Source organism: Mytilus californianus, unplaced genomic scaffold (genome assembly GCF_021869535.1).
Source record: "Mytilus californianus isolate M0D057914Y unplaced genomic scaffold, xbMytCali1.0.p SCAF_11, whole genome shotgun sequence".
Lineage (NCBI taxonomy): Eukaryota > Metazoa > Mollusca > Bivalvia > Mytilida > Mytilidae > Mytilus > Mytilus californianus.
The window spans coordinates 512737-537146 of record NW_026262593.1 but is presented as its reverse complement, the minus strand read 5'-3'; the positions used below and the strand labels follow the sequence as shown (position 1 = coordinate 537146).

The 24410-nt window shown below is 34.2% G+C and overlaps 2 long non-coding RNA genes across 4 annotated transcripts; one reads left to right on the top strand and one right to left on the bottom strand.

Moving 5' to 3' along the window:
* Positions 1-2052: 2052 nt before the first annotated feature.
* LOC127719320 (uncharacterized) lies at positions 2053-24380 on the bottom strand. 3 transcript variants are annotated; one of them, XR_007990221.1, is made up of 5 exons: positions 23609-24380; positions 15532-15639; positions 14367-14505; positions 3153-3241; positions 2053-2768 (listed from the first exon to the last, which is right to left on the bottom strand). It is a non-coding gene; the product is annotated as an uncharacterized LOC127719320 (long non-coding RNA). The 3 variants fall into 3 exon arrangements; XR_007990222.1 differs by having other exon boundaries at positions 14373-14505; XR_007990223.1 differs by lacking the exons at positions 2053-2768; positions 3153-3241 and adding an exon at positions 7471-8170 and having other exon boundaries at positions 23609-24379.
* LOC127719321 (uncharacterized) lies at positions 11572-18769 on the top strand. Its single transcript, XR_007990224.1, has 3 exons — positions 11572-13274; positions 17191-17236; positions 17898-18769. It is a non-coding gene; the product is annotated as an uncharacterized LOC127719321 (long non-coding RNA).
* Positions 24381-24410: the final 30 nt, after the last annotated feature.

Below are 24410 nucleotides of genomic sequence, written 5' to 3'. Positions count from 1 at the left end.
GTATGCTAGGTAGTATAAGCTGTAGGAACATTTTTATCTCGGATCCATTAATTAGTAATTTACTTTTAGTTATATATAATATGATTTGATTGTACATTTTATGATTTTCCCTGTAGTCCCATCTGCTTTTTCTTGTATATTTTGTAGGTGTATTAAGAAGTGAGTTGAGAATTGTTGAATTAAACCTACATTTCTACCCTGAAACGTTCATATGCTGCAAAGCTGTTTCTTCTACTTTTTTATGCAGTTGTCTTGGCTTTGAATGGCTGGTGGGCACGTTAATAACTTGCGATGTAGTTGTCTTAGCTAAGTATTATTGTGTGGAAACTTTATCCTTGCTATGCAGTTCTCTTTCCTGAATATGATATTTGAGCAAGGTTTAGCCTTGCCATACAGTCGTTTTTGCGGAGTATGACTAGGGGGCATACTATGTTTTGTGTAGCAGAATATGTCACACTGGATTTGAGCCCTTATTGTAGAGTGATGTTTGGCCTTGGTAAATATAATGGATTAACCGGATGAAACCTTTTATATGATAGATTGAATCAGGTTTGCAAGCACACTAGGTTTTGCTATGCCGATGCTGTTGTATAAAATGTTATGTTTGTAGACAGATCCGCGAGTAAGCTTTAACTTGCTATCCAAAGGTTCTTTGCGCAGTATAATGATTAACACATGTTTTAACTCTAAGAGTTGGACGAGTTGTCACTTCGAGCTAGGTATTTTTCTGTTAAATATATCGTAAACTATAAGACTTCACCTTGTATTGGATAGTTGCTATCATATAGGATCAAATCAGTCAAAAAACTGTGACCTTTCTATGCAACAATTGGTGGGTAGTGAAATGAATACTGATTGATTATGATTCTTGTAGTTGAAATATAGAATACGTTATGAGGTATTATAAGCTATCAATTATTGTGAATTAGAATAACCTTAATAAGAAGCAATCTGTATCCTTGTTATGTCAATATTTGTACAAATAGGACTTGTAAGTAAAAACTCATCAAAGATATCAGGGTTATCATTTCAAGTACGAAAGGCGTGCTTTTCGTCTCATAAGACTCAACAGTTTGAAAGCAAATCAAATACAAAGTTTAAGAACATTAAAAACCGAAAACAGTAAATTTACAGAAAATGAACATATCATTGATATTTCACGTCAACACAAAATGACAAAAGTGCTATCTCTTTGGCTGGTGACTTGACGAAATGTCCACTAGCAGCGGTATCCACCCAGTAGTTGTAAAAACTCATTAAAGATACCAGACTTGTAACATAATACAGCATTTTTCCTTTGAAGTTTTTACGCGATAATTTGCTTAATAGTTCGGTTTCTGAAAAAATCATGGTTTCATATAAAGATTGTATGTTATTCCATTAAAAAGAATCATGACGTACTTTGTTCTTGCAACTTCATGTAGATAGGCGGAGCTTGGACTATGTTATAATCTGATATTTTTTATGTTAAACCATGATTTAAACTCCGCCTCTTTGTTACGCCTCCATGTGATTGACAGTTTAGTGAATGCACGAGGACAAGGATTTCGTTTGTTTTACAAATAGGATTTCTACTTTCTGGGAATTCCGTCACTGACTTCATACATTTCAACGAAATTTTTAGACACATCTGCAATAAATAATGCAATAAAATTTTGTTGCAATAAAATTTTGTTGGGGAAAATCTTTTTTTTTTAAGAAATTTTTTATGACAAATCAGAGCCGGAATATTTTGTTCTAAGAATTTCCAGGCCCCCAGAAAATCAAATGGTATGTGCCTTTTGTCCATTAATTCCCCTTCTTGTTGGATATCGCTTCGGTTGTATACACTTCTTTTTTAACTGCTCAATCATAAACATGTTTTTTGGGTGATGCTGTCTTTTTTTTCAATTTTGAAAAATGTACACATTTCTACCAGGAGTACTTAATAAATATGACAAATCCTCTTTTGAAATTACCATTTAATGCCAAATGTACCCTATTTTAGACCATATTACTCCTGACGAAAAATGAGCTCACTTTTCGTATCTAAAACATACAAAGAAATAGAAACAATTTCCAAATTATGTAATGTCTCAAAAATCGCACTAATACAGGATCATTCATAGCACTTTCAAAAAAATAATGGTTGAAATTTTATCCATCTTGCAATATATGAATCTATTGAAAAATGTCTGCTTTTCTCTGTCAGACTATATAATCAAAAAATATATTCTGAAATGCACATCGCGGCTGTCTTTATTTAGTAACGTTGTAAGTAAAATGGCAATTGTTATAACTGACATTTCCACGAGAAGCGGGGCCATTCGTGATATCGAATAATTCCTGCCCTGTGTCGTCATGAACCTCTACAGAATTATTGAATTTTATTTTCTTGGTGGATGGTTGTTTTTCATCTCTTGTTCCGACGGTGTTCTCCTCAGACGGGGGGTTTAGGGCCATCGATGCCTTTTCTTCTAGTTCGTTGGTCTTTGTTTTGTACGCTCTCACGGCAGTTGAACGGTGACCTGTACGGTCCATTATGGACTGGTCGACTAGACCAGCCTTATACAAGGACGTAAAACAACCTCTTTTTCCCGAATGATTTGTGAAGTTTCCTGTTAGCCCGGCTTTTCCACACATTTCCTTCATTAAAGACTCTAGTTTGTTCACGCCTAATGGTTGTTTTCCATAGCGTATTCCGCTGGTCAAAGGCTTTCTGTAGAAACATCCGTCGTTTCCAAGAGCACATAGATAAGTTTCAAAGTGTTTGTAAAGACATCTGGAACCTTAAAGTTGAAGCAGGAATAAATTTATTTTGAAAAACAAAAAACGAGCAACAAACTAAATACACATATTACATGATGTCGATTTTTTTCTTTGATCTTTTAAGGAAATAATAACTGTGTTTTGTATAAAATCATGGTCCTTTGATAAACTCGTAAACAAACTCGCACTACGTGCTCGTTGTTTAACTCGTATATCTCCAAAAAGCAGTGGTATATATTTATTACATATTAAACGGGAAAATATGAATCTTTCACATTTCCTCCTGACACTTTGAATCTATCACATTTTTTCCTGAATATAACGTGTTTTAAATAATTTTTAGAAAAAAATGAACTATCTCTATTTTGAAACGACCTGCTTTAAATTCATAAAATGGTACTTACCACCACTTGTATAATGCTTTATGTCTTTATTTGAAACCTTCAAATGTGCAAGTCCTCCTTGGTATGCCTTTTCGCTTCTACCAATGAACCTGTTTTATAAATGACATAATATGATAAACGTATCTTAAAATGATAAGAAATATCGTATTGCAACTTTGCATATATATTTATTGAAAAAAAACCGCAAAAAACGTAAAGTTTTCGGAAGCATGTGTGGTGATGCCGTACGGAAGGGCAACATGTAGAATCTATCAGTTTTCGTCACGGGAACGTCTGGTTCATTTATATTCTTTTCAGAAACATAACAGTTTGTAATGACAATTTTATAAACTCGTCTGTATCCGACGCGCTAGACCTCACGACCACCTAGGCTACCTAGGCTTGTGAAGCCTAGGTGGTCGTGTGGTCTAGCGCGTCGGATACAGTGCAGGCGATTTGGTGTCACGATATCTCAGTAGTATGAGTTTGAATCCCGGCGAGGGAAGAACAAAAAATTTGCGAAAGCAAATTTACAGATCTAACATTGTTGGGCTGATGTTTAGACGCATTGTATATACAGAATGTACACAGCCATGTATCACCATCACTGCTGGTGATCCGATGGATAAATCTGTTGTAGAGTTGTCACTGGTTCAGACGTACTTATATATATATATATATATATATATATATATATATATATATATATATATAATTAATCACCTTCACTGGTGATCCAATGGATGGATCTGTCGTAGAGTTGTCACTTGTTTAGACGTACTTATCAAAATAATTATTTCTGTGACTGTATCTTACGATCCTTTACGATAGATATTCAGCTAATCTGCAACTTAATCAATTTTATCTTCATGCCTGATATATCATGTACTGTGTTACAACTCTAGATTCTACTGACGAGGAAATGTAACACTAGGCCACCGAAAGCTGAATTATTAGTTCAGTCTAGGTGGCCGTGTGTCTAGATCGCTGGACACAGTGCAGGCGGTGTTGTCTCGATATCCAAATAGCATGAGTTTGAATCCCGACGAGAGAAGAACAAAAATGTGCTTCCGCAAATGTGCAGATTTAACATTGTTGTGCTGATATTTAGAGTAATTATGAATATAATATGTGTTTTCAGCCGTGTATCACCTTCACTGGTGATCCAATAGATGGATCTGTCGTAGAGTTGTCACTTGTTCAGACGTACTTATCAAAATAATTATTTTTGTGACTGTATCTTACGATCCTATGCGATAGATATTCAGCTAATCTGCAATCAATTCCATCTTCATGCCTAATATATCAGGTACTGTGTTACAGCTCTAGATTCTACTGACGAGGAAAGGTAACACTAAGTTTATTATCCATGCTTTACTACTTTTTTTCAGATGTTTCTATAGGTGTCTTGTGCTGTCATTCAAAATGACAGAGAGCAATAACTATGTGTTGATTCTATTTGAATTGTTAACACTTGACTGAGTGTTTTTAAAAAAAAACAAATATGACTTACTGTTCTGTTTCATGTAATAGGAGAACAAAGAAAGGAGTACATTTTGAATAAAGAGCAGCCCACCACTATTTTCTACAGAGGAGTTAACAGTATCAACACATTAGTCAACTTATTAGATAATATGTCTGTTAGGTACCGACCATTTGATTTGATATTATGCCCCACAAAATGCAGGATACAAAATTGAAAAATAAATAATCGAGCTTAAAACAAGTGAAAATGACTATTCCATCCACAAAAGATCCTTTGCCCCCCCCCCCCCCGTTTTTACATATCAACTTGAAAACTTTTAATAGATAGACAGCCTTGAAAGAATGAATGAAAGCACTAGAAACTAAAAATCATTGTCAAAATCCATGTTATTAACAAAATGTACTAGTTTATAACTCCTCTTTTAGATTTGGTAAAAATAAACAGCAATATGATATTAAAAATACATCATTGTCGGGTAGCTAAGAGTAGGTTTTAATTTCTTTACTCTTATTGTTGAATTTTTATTCTGGTGTCCAAACTATGAGAGTATTCATTAAAAAAGTTTCATTAAAAATTTTAATTTTAGAATTAAGGTATATGTTTTACACAAGAGTGATTGTAAGAACCGTTATGTTATATCAATGGATCAATGTGGAGCATACTTTCGAAATCTCTTTTCAATCCAATATTGTATGAAAGAAATAAGTAAATTTTTTGTACAAAATATAAGAATTGATATAAATGGGCAATGTATTTATTCATCCTGATGAATGTCCATCACTTTTAAGCATCTTCCAAAGTTCTTTAGATTCACACTCAGACATATTGATGATGTAAGGTACCCAATACGACACATTTAAATGATTGCTTACATATCATATATAGTGAACATGAGATTAAGGATACTACCGAAAGGTCTGCTTCATATCTTGATTTTTGTTCTTCTTTATTGACACAGACGGACGACTTCAAAAAGAAATCTATGACAAAAGTGATGATTTCAGCTCTGCAATTGTCCATCTCCCATTTCATAGCAGTTACATACCCTTTGCTCCATCGTATGCGTTAACATCTCCTTTAATGCGTTACGCTCATACACTATATGAACTTCATTAACAAGAGAGTGCTCATTACACAAAAAACTGCTCTCCCAGAGTTATGATTGAGAACGACTGAAATTGACACTTCATAAGTTTTACGGTCACCATCACAAATTGGTTGACCGATACGGTACGTCGGTTTCTCAAATAACAAGCCACATGTCTTTGCGGTCTAATATCTTTAGATACCAGCATAGTTGTCTATCTGTAATTGTTTTTTTTTTATATTTCATTATCATGATGTTTTGTGGTAGTATATAAATTTTCATTTATTCGGACATAAATATTTTTATAAGTTTGTCTCAACTTTCCCAGTCCTATAGAGATTTTTGCGTTATTTTATCCTTCTTCTATCCACTTTACACGTGATCTCTCATGTGCTCTCTTTGCTTCATTTATGTAAAGGTTCTCTAATTTTTTTTGTCAACATTGTTTATGTCGTTTTGTACATTATTATTCTGACTGACTTCATGCGAATTCAAAATGACACAATCGGAAATTTTACAGATCATACGAAACGAAGATATACATGAACTATTTGATTTAAAGTATAACAGATTATTTTGTAGAACTTGAAAAATGCACTCCAGTCTCTATCAACTACAACTTCCACTCACAATCCCTGTATGAACTCATTCTAAGAAAACTTAGATATGTACAAAACAAATCGAATACAATTATATTTTCATATTTCAACTATTTGAGTTGAAGCCAGCTTTTAATTATTCAGTTTTAATTAATACTAATGTAACAGTCATGGTTACTTTGAAATAAGCTTCCATTTGTAAGAAACAAGTCCCATTTGGGAAAATATTATAAATATATCAGACATTAACACATCCCTGTTCAACTTAAATTTAGATTAAGGTTTTATATCAACAATACAGCAGTCCTACAATTAACCAAGAATAAATGTTTGTAGACCAACGACAGTCTTATATCCCTAATTACGTTTTCCTTTTAATGCATAGTTTTGGAAAAAAGAAGGTTTTTTTATAGACATAACAAAAATAAGTAAATAAAGGCAACAGTAGTATATCGGTGTTCAAACGTCATAAATCGATTGAGAGAAAACAAATCCGGGTAACAAACCAAAACCGAGGGAAACACATCAACTATAAGAGGAAAACAAAGGAACAACAGGAACACCGAAGTGCAACAAAAACAAACGCCAGCACTCATAGAAACGAACTATTTGATAACAACTGCCATATTCCTGACTTGGTACAGGACATTTTAAGAAAAAATGGTGGGTTGAACCTGGTTTTATGGCATGCCAAACCTCCCGCTTTATGACAATGTTAAAAATATCGCTAAAACACTACGTGACAGAAATACAGCACAAACACCCGCAAGAACATTCATAACAGAGAAACGCACAAACAAATAATATAATAGTCGACACAACATGCAAACCACAGAAGAACATCGAACATATTCCATCAACGAAAAAATACCACAGGATATCAAAAACAGTGACGCGCTTACGTAACTAACATGCAATCTCGAACTTTATACAATTATTTTCACAATATTCGTCCAAACAATTTTCATGACAATGATGGTATGGAAAGGCAATTTTAGAATTATTTGGACTACAAACGATTAGACAAAACAGATTATCCAACCGAAACCATAACAGAAACATCAAAATTAATCCATTAATGTTGGATGTACAAAACACCGAGACACGCCGCACAGCAATGCAAATTCACATTCAGAATAACAGTCATATTCGGAAATATGACAATGATGGTATTAAAGGCAATTTTATTATTATTTGGACAACAAACGATACGACAAAACACATTATTCAACAGAAACTATAACAAAAACATCAAAAATAAATACATGAATGTTGGATGTACAAAATACCAAGACACGTCGTATAGCAATGTAAATTCACTCTCGGTATAACAGTCTTATTCGGGAATAGGTCACGTTCGGTACTTAGCAGACAGACAACATAGATGTTTTACCACAATCTAAGACGTGGTAAAAATGTCTTTACTTAGTTTAGACACAGACACATCGTATAGATCAACCAATTCGTGATGGTGTCCATAAAATTTACGGAGTGTCATTTTTAATCTTTCGTCCTCATAACTCTGTTGGAGCAGTTTCTACGTAAGGAGCACACTCCTGTATATGAAGTCAGTATAGTGTGAACAGTCACGAGCATAACGTATCAAGTGAGATATGTACACACCATACGACGGAGAAGAGGGTATGTTAGTACAGAGAAATTGATAATTCGGAAGTTGAAATCATCCCGTTTGTCATAGATTTTAGGGTGAAATCGTCCATCATTGTCAATATTGAGGAAAAGATCAAGGTATGAAGCAGTCCTTCTTGTATCAGTAGTATCCTTAATTTCAAGTTCACTGGGATATATGAGATACAAGTACTGACTGAAATATGGTTTATTCAGTGATAGGACATCATCAATATATCTGAAAGTAAAAGTAAAGAACTTTGCAAGTTGCCTTTTCTTTTTTGTCTTTTAGAAGAGTTAAAATATTCGATTATCATCGAAAAGTACGTTAAAATTTGATCCCTTATCCTTCAGATGGTTGCGGTCATAACCTGTACACGAGTTAACTTTTAGAAGCTTTTATATTTTTTTAAAGTTAGCTTTATATGTGGAGCAGACAAGAAACTTAACTATTTCGGTGGCAGATCAGACCTAGGTTTGTTTTCTTCAGTCCTGTTGACATGTCTTTACCAGACCAGACCACTGTGCAGGTCTGCTTTTGACCAGTCCCGAAGGCATGTGTGCTCTCGTCAGACCTTCAGACATATTTGATATAGATCGGTCTGCTTTTGACCAGTCCCGAGGACATGTAAAAACCTGACAGACATGTACACAGGTCAGATTTAGATCGGTCCTGAGATCAGGTGTACGTTTGACCAGTCCAGAGGGCATGTATGCTACCGACAGACCTGCAGACAGGTCTTCTATTGACCAGTCCTGAGGACAGGCCTGCTTTTGACCGGTGCTGAGGATATGTATGATCCCGATGTCTACAGGTCTGCTTAAGATCGGTCCTGGGGATAGGTGTGCTTTTGACAGTCCAGAGGGCATGTATGTTATCAACAGACCTGTAGAAAGATTGCTATTGATCGGTCCTGAGCAACAGTGTTATTGATATCTTTTTTCAAGTCACGTCAGATTATATGTTTATTAAAATAAAAAATGTGTATGCAATATGTTAATATAGAGAAACAAGAATATTTTATAACATTTATGCAATCGGGACAGAGTGTAGTAGAGTAGATAAAAATAACTTTGGAACAGTTGGTCAAAGTTGATTTGTGTATAGGAATGGCTTTGAGGTTTACCTGTCACTTGATCCCGAGTTAACTTTATTAGTGGATCTGTGAAAATAGTACAACTCAACGACATAATTATAATTATACACTCTTCCGATAATGTACAAAATAAGTTAAATATAGAGTACAAAGGTATGCAAAATGAATACAACACTATAAAAATCGAGTTATAGAGCTTCTTAAATACAACGATTTTGTTTATATCCTCGCCTCATATTAGCTGGCTTTTTGTTTAACTGGCATATGCCAACCCGAAAAGGTTACACCCTTATCCGCAAAGAATATTACTAGATTTACAATTCTAATCCTCTTAATACACTGTATAGTAAGACTTTCCATTTATGTTACTAGTTAATTGATTATCTATTATCTTAATGTTACAGGTTTTGCAGTTTTGGAAATAAATCAGTGCTGTTAAGAGTTATTGAAGTGTACAATATCTCATAGCTGACTTGTTCATGGTCGCGTGCAAATATTTGTATAATTGACATAAGGACGATAATCTAAATGTGAATTACCCCCGTTAAGATGGCTATCTGAAAAGGGGGATTTTTAAGGGAGTTTTAGAAGCATTATCTGTACAAACATTTTATTTTTTTTCGAAAGGTAAAGTGAATGAACTTTCTTCAGCATTTTAAGCCAATGACGTCTGTATAATGCCAGAAGATCATTAATAGAGACGTTTTGAAGAGACAGTGATGTATTATTACGATATTCCTGGCTGCGTATTTGTTTAGCACTAGAGTTGAAGTATTTATGACATTGACCGAGATGCAAGAGGGTCTTGATAGAACACCTCAATTGTATGTAATATGTCACTACAATCATAATATGTAGCAGTTCCCAGTCCCCGATTCCAGTAGCCTTGTATTGGCTTCGGAGATAAAGTCAGGCTTCGAGAACTAAGTTACTGTTTGAGGGCGTTTAAGTCAGGTAAAATTAAAAGAAATATGGAATTCAAAATTGATACTTTAAATCAGAAGAGCATTAGTTAAGAAACAAAATAAGCTAAAATATTGATAGGTTATGGAACTCCTTTCCGAAATATTTGATTTTAAAAAAATGGCGGGAAAAGTCTGACTCGGACTCCTTATATTTTGCATTCGCATTATTTGGATTTCAAATCATAAGAACAGAAATCTAGAATCTGCTTAAATTTTGGTAATGACCTTATAAACCATTGAATAAAATTGAGAATGGAAATGGGGAATATGTCAAAGAGACAACAAGGCCACCAATGGGTCTTCAATGCAGCGAGAAATTCCCGCACCTGGAGGTGGTCCTCAGCTGGCCCCTAACTAAAATTGTGTGCTAGTTCAGTGAAATTGACGTCACACTAAACTTCAAAATATATAAATGAACTAAAATTAAAAAACATACTAGACTAACAAAGGCCAGAGGCTCCTGACCTGGGACAGGCGCAAAAATGCGGCGGGGTTAAACATGTTTTGTGAGATTTCAACCCACCCCTATACCTCTAGCCAATGTAGAATAAAGAAACACAAAGCAATAAGTCTTCTATGAAAAGAAAAGTTGGTGATATGCCCAAAATATTTTACCCTGTCTTGTAGGAAAACCCCGAACATCTAACAAAAACTCGCAAACCTGAAATGACTACATCCTTAACACCACAAATTGACTGACTGCGGAGACGTTTTTCCTGGTACGTCTAAATAGCTTGTCTAGCTTAAATTGTACGATTCTTACACTTAAACGTACCAACAAAAACAAAACAAAGCTGTTCTGCTTTAATGTAGATAATTAAAAAATGTCTATGAAAATTCGATATACTCAGTTTTAGGATCAACTGTAATTTTGTAGCGGTAACAATATAACAAGGGACAATTTGCAAGATTATCGTTTATTTGGAACTCATCAATCGAAAATAAATTGACAACGCCATGGCTAAAAAAGAAAAAAGACCTACAGACAAACAATAGTACACAAAACACAACATAGAAAACTAAAGACTAAGCAACACGAACCCCACCAAAAACTGGGAGTGATCTCGGGTGCTCCGAAAGGGTAAGCAGATCTTGCTCCACAGTTGGCACCCGTCGTGTTGCTCATGTTAGAACAAACGCGGTAAGTAGTCGAATTCGGTATGTCACATTCCTGAAAAGGGAACAGGATTGTAGTTACGACATTAGGAACATATCAGCTATCATCTGTAAAACGGATATTCCATAATGGTCAACCAACTCGTGATGGCGTCCGTAAAATTTACGAAGGGATGATCTCAACATCACCATTTGAAACACTTGGTATGATAGCTTCCTTGTGAGCAGCAACCCTTTATGAAGGAAATCCTTGTATGCAGCAACCCTCTATCTTGGAGATAATGATAGGAAATGCAAGGCATTGAATATCGTATGAACTAGGAGATATATACTCCATATGCGCTGCTGGAATGTTACTTCATAGAAATGGAAAGTTCCTAATTGGGATGCTGAAATCATCTCTTATCGTAATGTTTTGTTCTCAACCGACTCTCATTGTCAATTTCTAGATGTAAGTCAAGATATGAGGCAGACTTAACTGTGCCTGTTGTATCCTTTATTTCTTTTTTTTATTCAACAACAATATTGCACACGCTATTCACAATGACTCCACTGACACAGCTATCTCAGTGAAGGTCCCCGTTTCATTAGTACCAGAAGTTAAGGAATCGTCAGATAGATAAACTGCAATTTGTTAGTCGTTTACGAAAATATTGATATAACATCAATTTAAAATAATGACATTACTGTATTGATATCATCTGGCGTATAATAGTTATCAAAGGTACCAGGATTATAATTTGTATCAAAATGCCAGACGCGCGTTTCGTCTACATAAGACTCATCAGTGACGCTCAGATCAAAATAGGTAGAAAGCCAAACAAGTATAAAAGTTGAAGAGCATTGACGACCCAAAATTCCAAAAAGTTGTGCCAAATATGGCTAAGGTAATCTATGCATGGGATAAGAAAATCCTTAGTATTTCGAATAATTTATACTTTTATACTTTTAAAAAAGAGGGACGAAAGATACCAGAGGGACATTCAAACTCATAAATCGAAAATAAACTGACAACGCCATGGCTAAAAAAGAAAAAGACAAACAGACAAACAATAGAACACAAAACACAACATAGAAAACTAAAGACTTAGCAACACGAACCCCACCAAAAACTGGGGTGATCTCAGGTGCTCCGGAAGGGTAAGCAGATCCTTTAACAAGCTCGAGATTATCGGAATTTCATAGCTCGTCCGAGATTGGGAAGGTTTATAACCTATTATTAATTTGTATGTGTTTCCAGTTGAAGGTTGTTTATAATATATTTTGGAATAGATTGTATATTAGCTTTATCTATATTATTATGCAGGTAAGTCAGTTATAATTAGAAAGATTGACCGTCATACTGTAACCGAAAGCAGTTGTGTTGTGTTGTGTGTTGTTGTACAGTATATACACTGTGCCAGATTATATAAATATTGCAATGTACGTGTAAGTTAAATAAAAAATAATAAATCATTCAATACACAAAGTTGACATTACAAACAAGTCATGTAATTCAAATACTCCTAAATATCTTTTCCAATATACCTTTTCTTTCAGTGTTACTATATTTGTGTTGTAGAATTGGCCCATTTCTAAACTCTGGTTTGAAACAAAAAAATACTTTGATATTTTTGTTCATAAAAAAGGGTTTTGGTTCTCTCCGGGTACTCCGACGTCCTCCACCAATAAACATCTGATGTCGTGATATAAATAAACGTGGATGAGTGGAGTTAAACAATAAAAATATATCAAATAAATTTCTAATTAGCAAAGGAAAATAGCATATCAGCAATGCTATTGGTAAATAATATCAAAAAGTACATTTGTTTATAAAAAAACTTTGAAATACTAAATATTTTCGGAAACAGGAATATATTTGTATTTGGTATTTGGAATTTTGGGTACTGAATGCACTTTAACTTTGTTTTATTCGAGCGTCATTGATGAGTCTTTTGTAGACGAAACGTACGTCTAGCGTACCCAATTATAAGCATTGTATCTTTTATGACATTGTTGTCATGTGCAATAACACCATTATGTGTGTATATATTACATTGCATTCATAGGTTGATAGTAGCACTAGGCTGGTTTTTTATAGAACGATTCCACCAGCTGTCTCAACAGAGGTTGCAGTTTTACAAATTATGTCACATATGAATGACATATTATAGCAATGAATATGGTGAGTGTATCATTTCTATTTAAATCAAATAACGAGATTTGATATCAAGCAAAATCCAATTCTAATGAGTTGTTAAACCTATTTCTCTTATTGTAAACATTCTCGTTGTGCTTAATGACAAATTCCGCGAATTATTAATCTAGTCTTTTGCAAATACAAGTATAACATCAGATATTTTTTTGTACGCTTCAGAATGTAAGAAAATTTGACAAAAAGATTTTCAGGTTACAAGTGTGAGTGCTTTGTATAATACTAAAGAAATCACCTATTTCCGTTGCCATGGACGAAATGTATATTGTCTTAAACTTTGAAAGAAGTAAAACAACAAAAATACCGAACTCAAAGGAAAATATAAAGCGGAAAGTCCCTGATCATATGGCAAAATAAAAATGAACGGAAAACAACTGTCATATTCCTGACTTGGTACAGACATTTCCTTATGTAGAAAATGGTGGGTTAAGTCTGGTTTAATAGCTAGCTAAACCTCTCACTTGTATGACAGTCGCATATAATTCCATTATATTGACAACAATGTGTTAACAAAACAAACAGACATAATAGGAAAAAAGTCATCAATAGACCTAACGAAAAGCCAATCGAAATACTGCAATAGCATCTCATGATGCTGGATAGTCAATCAAATTAACGGATTTTTCGTATGACTTTTTTTGTATCACACTTTTTACAGTGTGATACGAGAAATATCTCTTCATGCATGAAATAAATAACCATCAGAGAAAACATATTATAGCAATTGGAATAGTGTCGGATATTAAATACTGATAAAATATTACTTTGGAGGTCCAATTAGTTCAGGTCAGTGTAGCTAAATTGGGTATAGTTGAGTTTAGGTGTCGACCACAACGCCAGTTACAACCAATGTTTTACTTCATACTAAAGCTACTGTCGCGGTGTTGTCTGTTTTTTTCACATGTGCTGTTGATGTCCTTTGGTGGGTTATCCCCTTTTGATTGCACATTTTGTTGTTTTCATAAACAGCTCGGAACTAAGAATATGAAAAGGGATTATTGAGGTTACAGTCTGTCAGAACATCAGTCATCTTTATTTCCTGATAATAAATCAAAAATTTACCCTTACATAGCACCTGAGATCACCTCCGGCTTTTGATGGGGATCGTGTTGCTCGGTCTTTAGAGTCTGTGTTGTGCTTCGTATACTGTTGTTTGTCTTTTTTTTACGTTTTCTCCCTTGGTATCTGATTGCAACCTAACCTGTATGTATAGTCAAATATAAAGAAATTCTTTAGAAATGAGGTAATTTCATGTAAGGTCAACGTCTTTCATATAGTTACTAAAAACAAAAGGATATTTGTGCAGTATAGGAGTATCAGAATAATTATATGCAGTAATCTTGCATGTCTTTTTAAAAGTTTTATTTTACTTTTTTCATGCTCACAGAAAAAAACCCCGATATAACAGTTGTTTCCCAGTCGTCCCATTGGTTGGTAAAGTCGATCGTTTTTGTTTTGTCAGTTTTTATGGAATTCCTTTTTTTTTTAATTTACCTTGGAGTATGGTAATTTTGTGAACACATTTTTAAACTAGTCGTTTTTCCCATCCGTCCTTCCGTGTGTCCGAAGCAAATAGTTTCCGGATGATGATAACTTGAGTTTCCCTTGCATGCTTTACATAAAACTTGTTCAGATGGAAGATATAGGTATGGGAAGGAGCTTACTGATTTATGGATCAATAAGTCAATAATCAAGTTCACTCGCTGAAAAAGAAAACTGAAGGAAAATTGGTTTGCGGTGGGTAACTTGAGGTACACCTGCATCATTGGAATGAAAATCGTACAGATGGACGGTATAGGGAGAGAAAGAAGCATTTTGAGTTTTGGGCCAAAAGGTCAAAGATAACGTCACTGTAACTTAAAAAAAAAGATTATGTTTTAAGTTTACTTTCCAGTATGGTATTCTACATGATTGCTGCCAATTATTGAATTTTAATTAATTAAAATATCATGATTATCGTTATCAGATTCATAAATCAACCAATCAGTATAATGGATTTGGTGTTCGAGCACAAGTTTTGTACTCCGAATACTGAGTAAAGTTTTACGACTGAACGGCCTGGTCTCACTCTTTTCGAAGTTCATGCGATTCTCTCAGTTCTTGTTTCCCACCTTGATTTGCCTCTCAATCGATATACGAGATTTGTATATAAGTTAATTACTGTTGCCTTAATTTTCTGAATAAATGTGCAGTTCGGAAACATCAGCTAGCAGTGCCAACCTTTTACCTTTATTACTTTCTTTTTCTTTTTCTCTGTAATACATGATTGCGGCACTACCAAAGCAATAGTCAAACGGATTAGACGAAAACAAACTGACAATGCCGTGGTAAAAATCTGGATAGACAAACAACAGTCTACACATACAATGTACAACATAGAAAAACAAAAGACTGAGTAACACGAACACCACAAAAAACAGGGGGTGATAACTAATCTTATAGATTCTGTCGAAAGAAAAATCTCAACCTGAAATTAAAGCTATACGGACGCCTATGATTTTCTTTACTTTCGTGGAATATCTCTGTGCCACAGATGACCACGTTTATGTTCCAATTAATTGTTGCAGCTACAATCCCGTCCTCATTTTCTCGATTGTTACAACACCCAGTGAAACTTATCACCGAATTTGTATTTGACATGATCCACATGAAAAAGGCCACACGTAGAGCATAATTGCTTACCCTTCCAGATCACACGAGGTCACGTTCTTTATTAGGATTCGTTTTGATCAGTGTTAAGTTTGTTTTTTATGTTTAGTGGACTCTATTGTGTCTTTTCGTGGTTTTTCGTTTTCTTTGCCGTCGTACGCGTGTTGTTGGTTTTTCTTCGACTAATGATTTTTGATTGTCTTTTTAGCTTTGTCTGCCTCTTCTTTGTACTAAAGCCCAATGCTCTCCTAGCGAAGGATTAGTTCCATGAAAACCGGTGAGGGGTACACCAGAAGAGAAAATAACATAAGCAGTCTGAGAAATGAAAACTTGACCGTGTTCGAAATTTAAGTATCGACAGGATTGAAAATTATAAGTGTTCACGTCCGGTATGTGTTTTGGTTACTTGTTTTTCTGACTGTCATCGATCTGATGAGTTAAGCCCTTTTCAAGTGATGTTTAGGTTTGTTCATATGTTGTGCTGTTACACTCCTGTCCCAGGTTAGGGGAGGGGTTGGGCGACCAATAACATGTTTAACCCCGCCACATTCTTTAGGTGCCTTTGGTAAAAATTGCCAATGAAACGAACACTCCACCAGAGAACACATGCCATTCAAATAAACAACTAAAGGTCACCATACGGCCTTCAACTATTAGCTTAGTCAGCTATAAAAGGCCCAGAAATGAAAAATGCAAAAAAATCAAAACAGAAAACTAACGACCTGATTTACTTTGCTTGTTTTACGTTATAGAAAAAGTCCAAATAACTGTCAATTCCTGGGAAATAATGAAGCAGAGGCCCGTAGGCATCCGCTCAATTATTTCCCAGGAATGGACAGTTATTTGGACTTTCGCTAACTCAAAATACACCTTAAATATTAAAAACGATTCTTCAGATTATAACATTTTAAAGAATTTTATTTAATTTTGTGATGGTTTTCTTTTCATTTTCCTCGTGTTGTACCCAAGAATCCGAAGGCAAAATTTAAGATCAAGCTGACCTCACTTAACTAAGTATTTATGAACAGTAGAATAATTACTATAAAAAGATCTTTGAATAAAGTTCATTCAGATTTATGTTTAAAGTCATTGGATACGCACATCTTTCTTGTAGTGGGATTGAAAGGATATTTATTTTTGTCTTTAAGTGGTATTTCGGGAGAGTAAAAAAAACTATATTTATGCATATATGCTAATGGATTATGTGTGTTTTTCTTTTGAAAAATATTGGATGTAGAATCGTCTGTGAAAAATGAAATGGTTCAACAAGAATGAATTCCCAGGTATGTAACACTCTAGTATAGGTTATTTAACCAATAACGGTGTGCTCGATTTTAAGTCATATCGAACACAAAATGTGATTCTATATTTCAAACCATGTTATTCGATGAAATAAAATGAAACAAGAAAACAGTATTTCATGCACAACCCAACATTTCGTCTTTCCCTTTGCTAATTACAACGAACAAAACTTTTATGCCTTTTTTTTTAATAGCAATACAAGCAAACTGAAAGTATTTTTAATTCTCCCCTATTATCAGAAAGGAAGCAAAATAGTTTAAAAAAATCCGCATGAACAACTACCTTTTAATTTCATTTAAACAATCTTCAAGATTAACGCCGTTTATTTGCACTGCCGATATAACTGTTATATTTGGCACTGGACATATAACAACAGTGAATGTATTCGATTATGTTACGCGTTTCTGTTGAAAAAACCCCGCCCAATATTTAACACAAGCATTATTCAAATGTTATACATACCCCTGAAATTGTATTCATTAGTACTATATTTAAATTATAACAACGAACAATCAAATAAAATACCGAATACGCCATTTTGACCATTTCAGTTTCTTGGACTATTTATTCTATTTATTTGTGTTCAATATTACAATAGAATTCACTAACTCACACACAGTTAACACGTTTGATATTTTGTAGATGCACAGAAGAGGAATGGAACTTAATGGAAAATATTCGTTTTTACCCACTTGGATACTATCCGTGACAAAAATTCAGCCAAGATTTGCATCGTTAAACAAATTGTGGATTATATTGTTGAATTTTAGTAAATACGATACTATATTTTACACGATGGAATTACGACTCGCAAATAAAAGCTGTTTGTTAATAATGAAATATTTAGTGTTCATTGTATTACTATGATCCCAATTTAAAAAAATCAAGTATCAGTCGTTTTAGTAAGATTTCTTCTTCATTCAATATCGCGTTATGTCCTTCAGAATTATTCCCATGGGTGAACACTTTTTAAGAAAGTGCCCATGGAAATATCCTAAGAGCAAAACGTCCGGATGAATGAAGACGAACAATAGAAAATAACTCTCTATTCCTGAAAAATAATGGAGAGTTAATGGAAAAAATCACAGTTGTATTTTAAACAAGGGTATCACCATCCCAGTATTCCTTATTCCTGTGCTGACATGAAATATCATTCATGCAGTCATTTGTCATTAAATTTTCGCAAGAAATACGGCTAAGATCATTCGAGAAACCAAGTTTCTCTAACCTAATACAGATGGCCCAAACAAGATTTGGCACAAATATTTGGAAATTTTGTGTTTTAGTGATGTTTAACTTCGTGATTGATTTAGCGTTCCAACCAACCGAGCATCACAGAAAAGTCTATCTTATGTATATGAGTTTAAATACATTACTGATTGGGAAAATATCAATTAATCATGTAATTTGAATAAAGCGTATTTTCTAATACACCCCTTCCTTAAGTTCCATTGTTATGTTTTCTGTAATATCTTAAAACAGTGATCATAATATTCCCGACAAATAATGCGTTTTTTGGTATTGAAAAGAAGTTCTATCATAATACCCTTCAAATGTTTTTTATAACTGAAATCAAAAATTTACGTTAATAAAATGTGCTTATCATTAACTTTGATGTTTGACCAGAAAAACAATCTTAAAGTTGACATATAATAAACAGGACCACTATATAATGTTATGCGTGTTATAGTCTAACTGAGGAACCGTTATCTTATATTGGTTTTAAAGACGTATACAGAAGGCAAAAAAACAGTGTCAAGGAAATGAATATTTAACATAAATAGGAACATCATATCATAGATAGATAACCAACAAAGGAACTGTATATATTGACAAGCTATGCACGGGCGACAAACAATGACATTTTTATAATTATCTGCGATCAGAACCTGGGTCGACATTCCGAACGTTTTCACATAGAAACAAGACGTAGCTCTATGGTCTGCAAATTGTCAAAACATCATGATCATAATGACCATAAGAATTACGGTTCCGCAGCTACTTATAGTTCGTCTGACATATTGCCTATGGCATTGACTCACTTTTCATGGTGTATTAACTACTTCAGAAAACTGTAATGGTTTTGTTATCACACGTTTTTTTAATTCATTGTGAGAAATAGGAATAATTCATTTTGTTTATGGAATCATTGTATGCATACACATAATTATCTGTTAAAAAAAAAAAAAAAAAAAAAAAAAAAAACAGAAGATATCAAGGTGACATTAAAAGCTCAAGTTCAGATAAACTGACAACGCCATGGCAAAACCAAATAAGACGACAGAAAAAAAAAACAACAAAAAAACACACTAAACACTTCATAGACAAATAATGACTGAGCAACACGAACCCCACTAAATACCGGACTTGATCTCAGGTGCTTTGGAAGGGAAGCAGATCGTTGTTTATTATTGGCATTCGTGATGTTACGCATGATAACTACACGTTTGATGATGACACAATCAAGCCGCCAGGAGCTTCTAGGTTTTGACAATTATAAAATATCCGTGGTCATCCGTGACACAGATATTCCATAATGGTAAACTAGCTCGTGATGGCTTCCATACAACTTTTGAAGCATTACTTCAATGTGACCACTTGGACCGTTGATTTAATAATTTTCTTATAAGTAACCATCACTCAAGGGAATCATGGGAACATAATGTATAGAATACCGTATAAACTAGGATATGTTTACTCTTAATAAAGGTGCTGCTAATATGTTGCTAGATAGAAATCGAAAGTTCACAATTTGAAAGCCAGAATCATTCCTTTTATCCTTAAACTAGAGGCTTTCAAGAGCCTGGGTCGCTCCCCTGACTCTACTTTAGATTTAGAAATCATGTAAAGATAGATAAAAATCATAACAGATACCCAAATAATGATTGAGGCCAAATTTGGTTTAATATTGGCCCCGTTATTTAATAAAATATCTTGGTGGCCATCTTGAACAGTAAATCGGCAACAAAGTAGCAACACTTGGTCAGCAGCTCATAAGGAACATTCATGCCAAGTTTGGTTTCATTCCATTCAGTGGTACTCTAAAAGAAGACATTTGTATGTATTTCCCTTAAGGTCCTTTGTTAAACTAAGTCCCCTGCTAGCGGCCATCTTGGATGATGGATCGGCTGCAAAGAAACAAAACTTGGTCAGCACCTCGTAAGAAACATTCATGCCATGTTTCATTTCATTCAGTGGTTCTCTAAAGGAAAATATTTGTATGTATTTCCCATAGGGTCCTATGTTAAACTAAGTCCCCGCTGGCGGCCGTCTTGGGTGATGGATCGGCTACAAAGTAACAACACTTGGTCAGCACCTCGTAAGAAACATTCATGCCATGTTTCATTACATTCAGTGGTTTTCTAAAAGAAAATATTTGTATGTATTTCCCATAGTGTCCTATGTTAAACTAAGTCCCCGCTGGCGGCCATCTTGGGTGATGGATCGGCTACAAAGTAACAACACTTGGTCAGCACCTCATAAGGAACATTAATGCCATGTTTGGTTTCATTCCATTCAGTGGTTCTCTAGAAGAAGTTCAAAATGTAAAACGTTAACGACGACGACGGACGACGGACGCCAAGTGATGAGAAAAGCTCACTTGGCCCTCTGGGCCAGGTGAGCTAAAAATGTGTTCTCTGTCAATTTCCAAATGAAAGTCGAGATACGAGAAGAATGCATATTTTTTTTTATTTCTAATTTGAACCTGTAATCTGCATGATTTTAATGTTTAAATATTGTGGTTCTAAAGTGAGTATTTTTATCATTATGCTGTAACCTTTTCTTGAAAGATAAGAACATGGGTCTGACATATGAACATTTTTCCAGCTTAATCAAATTGGCTTGGTTTTGAACATAAATCAGACCGTTAGTTTTCTCGTTTGAATTGTTTTACATTTGTCATTTCGGAGCCTTTTATAGCTGAATATGTGGTGTGGGTTTTGCTCATTGTGGAAGGCCGTACGATGACCTATAGTGGTTAATTTATATGTCATTGGTCTCTTGTAGAGAGTTGTCTCATTGGCAATCATGCCACATATTCTTATTAGCTCACCTGGCCCGGAGGCCCAAGTGAGCTTTTCTCATCACTTGGCGTCCGTCGTCCGTCGTCGTCGTCGTCGTCGTTAACTTTTTACATTTTGAACTTCTTCTAGAGAACCACTGAATGGAATGAAACCAAACATGGCATGAATGTTCCATACGAGGTGCTGACCAAGTGTTATTACTTTGTAGCCAATCCATCACCCAAGATGGCCGCCAGCAGGGACTTAGTTTAACATAGGACACTATGGGAAATACATACAAATATTTTCTTTTAGAAAACCACTGAATGGAATGAAACATGGCATGAATGTTTCTTACGAGGTGCTGACCAAGTGTTGTTACTTTGTAGCCGATCCATTACCCAAGATGGCCGCCAGCGCGGACTTAGTTTAACATAGGACCCTATGGGAAATACATACAAATATTTTCCTTTAGAGAACCACTGAATGAAATGAAACATGGCATGGATGTTTCTTACGAGGCGCTGACCAAGTGTTGTTACTTTGTAGCCAAACCGTAATCCAAGATGCCCGCCAGCAGGGGACTTAGTTTAACATAAGTGCTATGGGAAATACATACAAATGCTCCTTCTAGAGGAGCACTGAATGGAATGAAACCAAACATGGCATAAATGTTCCTTATGAGGTGCTGATGAGGCCTTAATACATGTATCTTTATACATTGAGATATACTTTAAACTGCTAAAATATCAAGAAAAGAAGATCTACACATAAGTCAACATCTTGTTGGAGTTATTGTCCTTATAAAGTCATTTTCTACAATTTCAATGACTTTATTGGTAATTATTGTAAACTTTACAAAAGTCTTCTGTTTTTGATTGAATTACCGAGCCAATATTAAACCAAATTTGGCCTCAATCATTATTAGGGTATCTGTTATGATTTTAATCTAGTTTTACATGAGTTCCAAAACCAATGTAGAATCAAGTGAGCGACAAAGGGTATTAAGAGCCTCTAGTTTTTATATTGGTAGTACCTTTTAAGGTTTTTTAGTTTCAAAAAATCTTTTAACAGCCCTAAATACTTTAAATCAACAAATCGGTTGTCACTTTATAGAGCTTGATTAAAAAGCTTCCTGTGTCTATTTTACTATTCTATATAAAGTCTACATATTGTCAAGTCATTTTTGGCGGCTGTATTTCTCCAAAACCGGTATAGATATCACTCTGACAGTTTATTTGCACGTACATTAAGCCACATTTATTGACCTTTTTGTAATATTGAATTTGTTAGTAAAGTTATGACAATGTGTTAAGGTGTTAAACTTTGTTTTGTTGCCATTTTGTGACAATTCATAATGGGTCTTCACGATATCTGTGGTACTCTTTGGTCTTTCCTCCAAAATTAGTGGGTAGGTAAATTATTTATTAATAGAAAATCATCAAAACGGCGGATCATGATATTAAAAGATGAAGTTAGTTTCTTCTTCTTTTCTGAGAAACTTCTGTATTAAGTCGTATATTTATGAACAGTCTTCAGCTAATTTTCAGTAGCCCGATTTGATTTCATCTTCAGTACTTATCTTATATACACTTAACGAGATATTGTATATATTTAACGAGATATCGTTTAAAGAAAATGTTTTGAAAATATTTCATCAGCTTGTAAAAATATCTGATGAAATAAAAAAAGAATATTGATATAAGATGTAAAAATGTTTTGAAAAACACAAAATTACGAGGAATTAAATAGTGTTAGCTTGTAAAGCATGTAAAATTAAATGGCATGCTCAAAGCAGCGATATTTACAAGTATGATCCATACTGTTATGTGTAATTTTTTACGTAGGAGATAAATGTACGACAATCTTGACACATTAGTTCATTTATTGGAAACCCTATTATTACAATTAAAGCAATAATGATGTTTATAAGTGCAACAGCTTATAAAAACTTCAACTTGTGTAGTAAAATATAAAATGGATAATGATTAATGTCATCGTTAGAAAAAAACAATATATTGATTTTTATTTGATAAATCATCTGTTTATGGTGGTGTCTCATACTGATATCTTACTTCAAATTCAGAACTCAAAAGTATCTCATTAAATATATACAATATCTCGTTAAGTGTATATTATCAAATTAAACTTTATTACTTTAATTAAAATGCAATTCTGTGCAAAAGGACAATAGCTTTTGAACAAAACAGATTATAAAGTTTCTGTGTGTATTTCAATAAAATGTTCTAAACAACTATCAATTTACTAGACAACCCGACAAAACTAGTGCATTTTAACTACTAAATTTCATGTATTTCTACAGTATTATTGAGAGGTCATTACACCTACCTTGATATTTATATCCATTATATAATCGTCAATCAATGAGCAATGAATTAAAGTGTAGACATAGACAAGATGATTAAAGGTTTAAATCAACAAACAGTCATTAAACATTTCACAGTTCACTTGGAACTGAGAGTCAAACAAGTTCACTTTCAAAATATTCACGATATGTCAATATTGGTATTAGTTCTCGTTTGAGTATCAAATAAAATATCACTGATATGGACATTTTGTGTAAACTTACTGTTTATAAAATTTTGAAATATTCAAACCACGCTAATGATTTTCTACCTCAGGCATAGATTGCGTAAGCCGTATCCGGCCTAACATTGTGGAACTTTTGTGTAAGGCACTTGAAATTCATATTTGAGTTGGCTTGTCAGCTATTTTGATTCGAGCGCAATATATGCACACTGAACATATTGAACAAAACAGCATATGAAATCGCCTTCGTCAGTGTCATTTTTTTTCAACACAAACTACATTTTTCTACAGAATCGATCGCTCTTGACTTTCTTTCAGTAATTCTACTTAGGACCCCTGTGAGTTTTATTTCTTGGCACTTGCAATGGAGAGGACAACATTTTTCTACGTTATCTAAACATTGCAAATGTTTTTCATGCACTGACCACTTAGAATTTAAAAGTCATGTCTTGCAATAGAAACAATAATGTTTTGAGACACACTAGGACTGTCCAAAAGCAGACAAGTAATGTCTAGAGACAGACAAGTTATGTATCAATGTGAACGCATCATTAAGGTTCTGATGTACATCAAATATTTTAGTTTTTCTTGGATGATTAAG